Raw genomic sequence first — 10,839 nt, 5'->3', positions numbered from 1 at the left:
AAAGAGGGATGTGGGGGAGGAAAGGGTAAAATTAAAGGGAACACAGAAGAAGAGGTCAAGGACATCACCCACAAAGAAGAAAAAACTGACAAAACAAAAATATTCAAAAAGGAAGGAAAGAGTGCCTAAGACAATGGATGAACAACCATAAAGGGACCTGGTCCTAAGGTCTAAAATGAAAGGGAAGAAAAGGAGTTGACAAGGGAGGAGAGAATATAAATAATGGAACATCAAAAGGTGTTAAATGGCAGAGTCTTCGACACTGACATTATCACAAAGTTTGGTATGACAACCTTGTTCGATGTTGTCTCCGTTCACGATTGGAGTCATCTTTTTGAATGTCCCACTCCTTATTTATTTGAACTTTAGATACGAGAATTCTTATACAACATGGAATCACTACCATTGTCAAAGAAATTAGAATAGACTTGAATGAGGAAATTCTTGGGATCATTTTGTTGGTGTCAGTGAAAGGAGTTAGATCTATTGAAGGATATAAACCATCCACAGAATTCACCATGCTTGCCAAAAAATACAGAGAGGTTAATCTTGCAGGGCTACCTACGAAGCTTCTTAAAGGGGAATATCAGTTGATGTTTGAGTTCATTAACAAGTTGCTGGTGCCTAAGACTAAAAAGCGAACAGTTGCTTCTGCTGCTAACTAGTTTCTCATGGAGAGGCTGGTTGAACTTGAACAAATTAACTTTCCTTCTATCATGCTGGGGCACATGCACAGATTCATGACCTAGAAAACTGTTAAGCATGGGATTCCATTTGGGTATCTTTTGAACCTTATTTTTGAACACTTAGAAGTGACAGTAGGAAGGGTGTACCGGGTACCACTAAGTAGATGTTCACAAAGTCCACTCCATTGGAATGTGAGTGTATGGAGGGACCAATTAAGGGTAGGTCCCAAGTAGCAACACTTTTGGAGCAATAGGCTACCTCACACGGGAAGTAAATGATCTCACCAATCTTCTAAATGACAAGGAGGTTGAAATTGATCGACTTAAGTCTGAATTTCAGAAGGTAATGTTTGGGGGACCAGGTACCAGCCGTGCAACTGACGAGGTGTTGCAACAGTTGAGGGATGAGCGCTGAAATTAAATGCCTATTTCAATGAGGAAGTCAATACCCCCAACAAGTAAATTATCAAAGCTCATGAAGATGCCAATGAGCGGATGATTTTGTTCATTCACACTCTCTTTCCCCTTCACCATCGGCCTTAAATGTGTGTTCAGTCTATGTGATATAATGTTTCTTTTATTATGTGCCCCGAATTCTTATTTGCCTTACATTTTAACTTGAATATTTTTAGAGATTCACCTTTTCAATAATGTCAAAAGGGGGGAGTTGTAGTTGCATTTGTCTAAGGGATTAAGGGGACATAACTATTATTGAATGAATGTGTGCTCACTCATGTGAGAATTCATGCAGGTTGTTTGTCATCATCAAAAAGGGGGAAATTGATAAGTTCTAATGCTCCTAGATGTTTTGATGATCTCTTCATAAGTGCAGGGACCTGGTCCTCTGCATAGTATGAAAACTCGTCCAGTTGTCAAATGTTTTACAAGTGTAAAAGCTGCCGACGTTAGAGAGTTGGTGAAGCGGTAGAGTACTTCACCAATCAGAAATGACAAGGTTGTATGTTTGATGGGTAGTAACTCTTTATGATATATATTAAATACACAACAATAATATTGACTCATTTATTCAAAGAGAGACATTATCAAGCTTCAAATCGCAAGGGACCTTATAGAAGTGCTTCTGTTATCTTTTGTACTGCTGCATTTTTTAGCTTGCGATCGTTCTTATATTGTAGGATTTGTTTCACTTGTGAAAGAAACATTTCAAACTTTTGTGAATCATTGTAAAAACTTAGTTAAAGGTAACATAGGTTCTTACTCACAAAATCAATATTAATCAGGTTAGGAATTAGTATAGTGGACAGTGTTGTATCTGCCCTGGCTCAGCTAAGTGATAGGAGACATTGCTTAGTATGAATATTAGTAGGATAATCTCGTGTTGTAACTGACTTTTACTTTTGCTTCTTGAAAATTAGTGAAAGCAGTTTGAAAAGCCCTGTTGAGAACAGGTTGTGGTTTTGCTCCTTTGAGCAAGGAGGTTTCCACGTAAAGTTTCTTATCAATCTTTACATTTTGCATTTGTTCTTTACTGTCTGTCATTACTGTATTGAGGGCATGGTCCTATCAATATAAGTGGACACATACATTCCAAACAGACTGGATATAACTACTAAGGAATTGTTTCCAACTTATGAGGAAAGAAGGTGTGCTAGGCATATACTAGCAGTATGGTCAAAGAATTGGAAAGGGATACAAAGGAAGAAATTGTAGAAGTACTTTTGAAGCTGAATTAAGAGAAAATCTGTAAGAGCTACATAAACTAGGTACGAGCATAGTGGATGATCTACTTTACTATGATAAAGAGTACTAGTGGAAAGTGTTTTTTAATTGTGAAGTCAAGTCTGGTCCAATAGATTATAATATGCGTGAGAGCTTTAATGCTTGGATTTTGTCTGCAAGGCATAAAACTATTATTAGTATGCTTGAAGAGATAATAGATGTTGAGAAAGAGGGAGTGTAGTTGTAGATCTTGGATGTTGAAGGGAATACCATGTGCACATGCCTTAGCTTTAATATTACATAAACAATATGATCCACATGATTTCATTCATCCATGCTACTCTAAAGAGAGGTACTTGATGACTTACTCACATTCCATACAACCTAAGAATAATATGCAATATGGCAAAAATCAAGATATCCTCTTGTTGCTACACCAGTGGCCAAAAAAATGCCAATAAACCTAGAAAAAAGTTGAGAAGGAAAGAGGCTGGTGAAAATATGGTGTCCGGTTAGCTACTAAAACTAGACTAACTATGACTTGTAGTATTTTCCATGTTAAAGGTCACAACAAAGAAGTTGTCATTTATGAAGGAGTGATGGGGTTGGTTCTACTATAGGGTAGCAGAGAGCTACCCCTACTTCAAATGTTGAAAAACTATCAAGTTCAAGAAAGGAAAGGGGAATGGGAAGACCAAAGGCACATTACTATTTTGACTTACTTTTTAAGTTTAATCAACTTACTAATATAATTTATGTGTTTTTGCAAATTAGAAATATAGAAATATTGAGAGTGAGCCTGTTGCAAAAAGGGGAAGAGCCAGTCCTAAAACCACAAGTGCAAGTGCAAGTGCAAGTGCATGTGCATCAAGGGCTTCACCTAGAACCATTGCACCTCCAACAACTTCAAGAACACCAAGATATGAAGCAAGTGCAAGTGAATCAAGGGTTGCACCTAGAACCACTCCACCTCCAATGTCACGCCCCGAGCTACCCCTGAGACGCGGACGGGGAACCTAGGACCATAAGTGATCCCAAGCTAACACTACTGGCATGATCATAGGCATACTAAAGATAATAAACAGATGTGGAAGCTAAATAATAATTAAATCTGAAAAGATGGGGAATACTCATATTCTATAACAGAGATATTTGAAAATAATGAGTTTAATACAAAGGAAATATTAACTCAATACTAAGTTGAATCTAACTATGTCTGAAATAAGCCTCTAAACTGGACTAGAAATACTGGGACAAGCCCCAGGTAAATCTAGCAAAAACTGAAACTAAATGACTAAAGACTGAAATGACACTCATGACTGTTGTCCTCGGAGAATGAGGACTCACCACTTAATCTGCTGAATTAGAGATCATAAATCGATCTATGCGTGATCTGGATGCTGAGAACCTGAACCTACATCACGAGAGCATGTAGCGCACGTATGTGTCAGTACTTGAAAGGTACTGAGCATGTAGGATAGAGTAAAGCTGAAATAAAGCATAACTGAACAAGCATAAAAGCAAGTATAATAATATGATATGATAAACTGAATTCTGAGCTAACTGAATGCAATGACCAATTTATAACATGCTGATACTGAATACTGAATATACTAATAAATGGTGAATGCAGAGAGTCTGACTGATCTATGTGAGCTACTAATAACTGATAATAAAACCACATGAGCTAAATGTGGAGTCCGATGTATACGCCCCATCGAGACAACCCAATATACCCTGCCAAAGGTATAAATGCATGTTGGTGTGATCACTAAACTGATTGCCCACAAAGGGGACTTACAACCTACTTGGCTAGTAGTTCTGGGACTATTGGGTACGCTAAACTCTAGTCCAACTCGGTATTATGCTACTCCCATGAATTCTGTAAATTTACTGATTATGTTTGACTTTCTGTAAATACTAGATTGCTCAAAATTGAACATGCAAACCGAGAATGCAACAATTAATCTGGTATTATGCATTTATAACTGAGGCATGTATATCTGAAGTGTCTGAAATATTTGACCTAGCATGTGTAATTCAAGAACTAAAGAAATACAAAGCTAAGGTTCTGAAATTCAAGTGATAATCTAAGTAATAACATGATAATCTGATATGGAACATATATTTAATAAATTCATGAAGTTCTATCAAAGTTCTAGAAACCCTAGGTTTAATCATGACAAGAGAGTCAAGAATTTGACTAAAAACTAGGGACCCAATGGTGAGAGGAACCCACTAGTGGAATCCCACATATCTGGTGATGAAATTCACGGAAAAACACTTAATTTTTGGGCTGGAACTGCTAGAAACTAGCTTCATTCTTGAACTAGGGTTCTTGAGCTTTTTCTCCTTTCTTGCTTCTAATTTTCTAACTATTGATTTAATGATTTGACTAAAATATGTTTTAATTATGTTTGTAGGCTTAAACTGACTAAAATCTGATTATTTAGGGTCAAAACGACGTAACTTAAGGTTTAAACGAAGTAGGAAAAGACCAAAAGACCTCTAGGTAAGTTGATGTCTGACCAAACGATGGCTAGGACTGACGGTCTGTCGTCCGACCGACGCGCCGTCGTTGGGGCCGTCGACTGGGCCTGTTCGATTGGCCTTTACTAAAATGGGCATAACTTTTTACTCGCAGGTCTGATTTTAGAAAAGTCGGTGGCTATGGAAATATAATTAAATTATCTATCTGTGGGTAGGTCATGGGACACCTAATTTATTTTGTGATAAGAGTTATGACCATTTGAATTTGACCCAACTGCATTTCCCCTTAACTCACATTTGCTAAACTTAGCGAATAACTGGCGATCCTTGAGAGTCTATAAAACAATTCTCAATTGATTCGCATGTTCTTCCTCATTCCTAGAATAAGTGAGGATATCATCAATGAAGACAATAACGAACAAGTCCAAGTACTGTTTGAACACTCTGTTCATCAAATCCATGAAAGTTGCATGAGCATTGGCTGAAGGCTATTTTCAGAATGTCACTATATCTGACTCTAAGCTGATGATAACCCGATCTGAGGTCTATCTTTGAGGAATGGCTAGCACCCTAAAGTTGGTCAAAGAAGTCATCAATCCTTGGGATGGGATACTTATTCTTGATTGTGACCTTGTTCAACTGCCTATAATCAATGCACATTCTGAGAGAACCATCTTTCTTCCTTACGAACAACTCTGGTGCACCCCATGGTGAAATACTAGGTCTGATGAAGCCCTTATCTAGAAGGTTATTCAACTGCTCTTTCAATTCCTTAAGCTCTGCTGGCGCCATTCTATAAATAGGAATAGAAATAGGCTGGGTATCTGAAAGGAGATCAATTATAAAGTCGATTTCCCTTTCGGGAGGAACTCCGGGAAGATCTTCTGGAAATACTTCTGGAAACTCGCAGACTATTGGAACTGACTCAAGAGTTGAGGTTTATGCTAGAATCCTTAACCCGGACTAGATGATAGATATAAGCCTTAGACATCATCTTTCTGGCCTTAAGGTAAGAAAAAAATTGACCCATAGACGCTAAGCTACTACCCTTCCATTCTAAGATTGGTTCGTCTGGAAGCTGAAAATGAACAATCCTAGTTCTACAATCAACTGAGGCATAACATGAGTGTAACCAATCCATTCCTAGAATGACATCGAAGTCTATCATTTCTAACTCTACTAGATCTGCTGAGATGACTTTCTGAAAGACTGTCACAGGGCAATTTCTGTATACCCGTCTAGCTATAACTGGGTCACCGACTGGAGTAGAGACTGAGAAAGGTTCTGAAGAGAGTTTCAGGACTGACATTGAATTGGAATACTATGTAAGGATTTACAAAAGAAAGAGTAGCTCCTAGATATAATAATTCATAAACATCAAGGTAAACGACACGTAACGTACCAGTGACGACATCAGGAGAACCTTCCTGATCCTGGCAAGCCTGAAGAGCATACAACCTGTTCTGGCGTTGACCGCCACCTACACCAGATGAGTTACCCTACTGAGTTGGGCGACTTGCTTGTGCTGCTGAAGTTGTAGACTAAGCTCTACCATTACCACCTCTTTGACCTTGTCTAGAAGGACAATCCCTCAACCTGTGACCAGAGTGACCGCACCGAAAACATCCCTCTTTTCCTGCAAGACACTCGCCCGGATGGTTCTTACCAAACTTAGGGCAAGTGGGGTAAGTCTTGATGCCTAAAACACTTCCCTGAGATTTAGAGCCTGGTGCTCTACCCTTCTGGTCATACCTCTTCTTGGAGGATGGAACACTGGCTGATGAAGGGGCTGGAGCCGAAAACTTCTGCTAACCCTGCGAGCGATTTCCGCCACCCGATTTTTGCTGAGAATAGTCATAGTTCTCAGTCCTAGCCTTCTTATTTTCCTTAGTTTGTTCCCTAAGATTATCACCCTCAGCCTGCTGATCATGAGTCATAAGTCTAGAGATGTTCATATCTCCAAGTAACATCACATTTTTGCACTCATTTTTCACCAAATCTGACACTCTATATAAAAACTTATTCATATGAGCCCTGGAGTCAGCAACCATGTGAGGAGCATACCTGGAGAGTTGGTTAAACTTGAGTCCATACTCTTCGACTGTCATGTTACCTTGCCTTAAGTTCATGAATTCTTGGGCTTTTGCTTCTCTTAACTCTATTGGGAAAAACCTATTGAGAAAAGTCTCACTAAAGCAGTCCCAAATGATAAAAGCCGCATTTGCACCCCTATTCTCCTTCCACTGAGTGTACCAGATATGAGCAACATCCTTCAACTGGTATGATGCTAACTCAACCTGATCATTCCCAGTGACTTGGATTACCTCAAAGATCTTCTTGATCTTATCTAAGAAATTTTAAGGATCCTCATTAGCTTGCGATCCTAAGAACTCAGGAGGATTCATCCTAGCAAAGTCACAGACCCTTGCTGCTACTGATCCACCATTTTCATTCACATGAGCATGAACCTGATTGTTTTGGTTAGTTATACTCTGAGACAACATCTGTATGGCATTTTTGAACTCAGCATTGGAGACTTCCTGATCTGGGGCTGGAGGAGCTGCATTTGCATTTCTGGCGTTTGCATTCCTAGCGTTAGCTCTACGAGGAGGCATGATCTGAAACGTAGAACGTCAAGTTAGAATAGAAAAAGATCATACCTCACGCACGATAAAAGTAATAAGAAAGTGAAGTTTTTCGTAAAACACTTCATAGTCTCCCTCTCATTAGATGTGGTGTACTTCAAACCCATGAAAATGACTCTACTTAGTGAGGCTTTTCAGACATCCTAGGACACTTAAACCTAGTGCTCCGATACAAAGTTTTGTCACGCCCCGAGCTACCCTCGAGACGCGGACACGGAACCTAAGACCACAAGTGATCCCAAGCTAACCCTACTAGCATGATCATGAGCATACTAAAGATAATAATCTGATGCGGAAGCTAAATCATAATTAAATCTGAAAAGATGTTGAATATCCATATTCTATAACTGACATATTTGAAAACAATGAGTTTTATACAAAGGAAATATTAACTCAATACTAAGCTGAATCTAACTATGTCCGAAATAAGCCTCTAAACTGGACTAGAAATACTGGGACAAGCCCCCAGCTAAATATAGTAAAAACTGAAACTAAATGACTAAAGACTAAAAAGACACTTATGACTATTGTCCTTGGAGAATGAAAACTCACCACTTAATTTGTTGAACTGGAGATCGGAAATCGATCTATGTGTGATCTGGATGCTGAGAACCTGAACCTACTTTACGAGAAGATGTAGCACACGTATGCGTCAGTATTTGAAAGGTACTGAGCTTGTAGGATATAGTAAGCTAAAACAAAACATAACTGAACAAGCATAAAAGCAAGTATAATAATCTGATATGATAAACTAATTTCTGAGTTAACTAAATGCAATTACCAATTTATAACATGATGAAACTAAATACAGAGTATACTGATAAATGGTCAATGCAGAGAGTCTGACTGATCTGTGGGAGCTACTAATAACCGATAATAAAACCACATGAGCTAAATGTGGAGTTCGATGTATACGCCCCATCGAGAGGACCCAATATACCCTGCCAAAGGTATAAAGGCATGTTGGCGTGATCACTAAACTGATTTCCCACAGAGCGGACTTACAACCTTCTTGGCTAGTAGTTCTGGGACTATTGGGTATGCTAAACCCTAGTACAACTCGGTATTATGCTACTCCTATGAATTCTGTAAATTTAGTGATTATGTCTGAGAATCTGTAAATACTAGATAGCTCGAAACTGAACATGCAAACTTAGATGCAATAATTAATCTGGTAATTATGCATTTATAACTGAGGCATGTATATCTGAAGTGTCTGAAATATCTGACCTTGCATGTGTAATTCAAGAACTAACGAAATACAATGCTAGGGTTCTGAAATTCATGCGATAATTTGAGTAACAACATGATAATATGATTTGGAACATATATTTAATAAATTCATGAAGTTCAATCAAAGTTCTAGAAATCCTAGGTTTAATCTTGACAAGAAAATCAAGAATCTGGCTGAAAACTAGGGACTCAATGGATGAAAGGAACCCACTAGTAAAATCCCACAAACCTGGTAATGAAATTCAAGGAGAAACACTTAATTTTTGGGCTAGAACTGCTGGAAACTTGCTTCGTTCTTGAACTAGGGTTCTTGAGCTTTTTCTCCTTTCTTGCTTCTAATTTTTCAACTTTTGATTTAATGATTTGACTTAGATATGTTTTAATTATGTTTCTAGGCTTAAACTGACTAAAATCTGATTATTAGGGCCAAAACGATGTAACTTAAGGTTTAAACGAAGTGGGAAAAGACCAAAAGACCCCTGGGTAAGTTGATGTCGGACCAAACGACGACTAGGACTGACGGTCCGTCGTCTGACTGACGCCACGTCGTTGGATCCGTTGATTGGGTCTGTTCGACAGGCCTCTACTAAAATGGGAGGTCTGATTTTAGCAAGATTGGTGGCTATGGAAAGATAATTTAATTATCTATCTGCAGGTAGGTAATGGGACACCTAATTAATTTTGTTCTAAGAGTTATGACCATTTGAAGTTGACCCAACTACATTTCCCCTTAACTGTCTGCAAATTTTCCACCTATGGTCAGACCTACGAACCGTAGGTCCACCTACGGACCGTACTGGTCATCCGTAGCTCTTGGTAGAGAGTGGGTGAAGGGAGTATTGATCGACGGACACGGACTACGGACCGTGCTGGTCATCCGTAGCTCTTGTAAGAGAGTGGGTGAAGGGAGTATTGATCGACAGTCATGGACTACGGACCGTCGTCTGACCTACGGACCGTAAGTCCATCCGTCGTCCAAGACTTAACCAATTTTTTTGGGCTGAATTTTTTGGGAGTTTCTGATCGCATCGACGGTTATGCAGGACGGCCCGTGGGTCATGCTACGGTCCGTCGATGCCACCGTTGGTTGCACCTGCAAATTTTTTTTCCTGCAAAGTTGGTTTTTGGTCTGTTTTGGCCATGGGGTGTTACATCCAACAACTTCAAGAACATCAAGACATTAAGCAAGTGCAAGTGCAAGTGCATCAAGGGTTGCACCTAGAACCACTACAACTCCTACAACTTCACGAACACCAAGACATGAAGCAAGTGCAACTGTAAGTTTAAGTGGTGTTGCAGTATCATCATGATCCTGGAGTGGTAGAGGAAGCGGTAGGGGACTGGAAAGTGCAACAAGAGGTATTAATTATCCACTTGAAAGTTTCTTTACATTTCTCAAGGTAGTACGACATAGGGTGTAGAACAGAATATAAATGTTACACCAAAGGGAACTACCACTGCCATGAAAGAAAAGGGTGTTGGAAACATAACTCAATTTAAAAGACCAAGAGTAACTGAATGGGTGTGTTTCAAGTTGAAATTGGTTTGAAAACTTTAAATGTAAGTATTGTGTTGCATTAATATTGCTTGTTCTCTAATGACTTGATAGCATTTTGTAGCCTGGACTGCCAAGTAGCAAAATATTAGTTGGACCAAAAAGTGTTTTGAGATTAAATGTCGTAAATGGGGATATTGGTTTGAAACTAATAAGTGGATTGAAGTGGAAAGGAAATCAAGCAATCACAACTAGAAGGCTCCAGCAGATTAGAGATCAATCAAGACTTTCAAACCCAAATGCTTCCTCCTCTTCACAGCCTCGAGACCTGTGGAATCTATGATTTTGATATCAATGGTGTTTTCTTAATAATGTTTTGGTGGACACTATAGTTCATGTTTGAAGAAAAAACAACTATTTCCTATTTTTTGTCATATGTATGTATGAAATAATACTGAAATTCTAGGTACTTATTGTTGTACTCGAAAAAATAAAAAGAAAAATGACTTGTTTTCAAAAAATTGATTAAACTTATTATTGAAGAGAAATCAAATTTCCAAAAGAATAGAGGCGCCACTTAATTTTTTTTAAAAGAAATTGAGAAACTCAA

General features: G+C 38.6%; 1 pseudogene; it reads left to right on the top strand.

Annotated features, from left to right (window-relative positions):
• The first annotated feature begins 222 nt into the window (after positions 1-222).
• LOC114075213 lies at positions 223-10,572 on the top strand (annotated as a pseudogene).
• Positions 10,573-10,839: the final 267 nt, after the last annotated feature.

This window comes from Solanum pennellii, chromosome 1 (assembly GCF_001406875.1).
Source record: "Solanum pennellii chromosome 1, SPENNV200".
NCBI classification, from domain to species: Eukaryota; Viridiplantae; Streptophyta; class Magnoliopsida; order Solanales; family Solanaceae; genus Solanum; species Solanum pennellii.
This window is presented reverse-complemented; position numbering and strand designations above follow the sequence as displayed.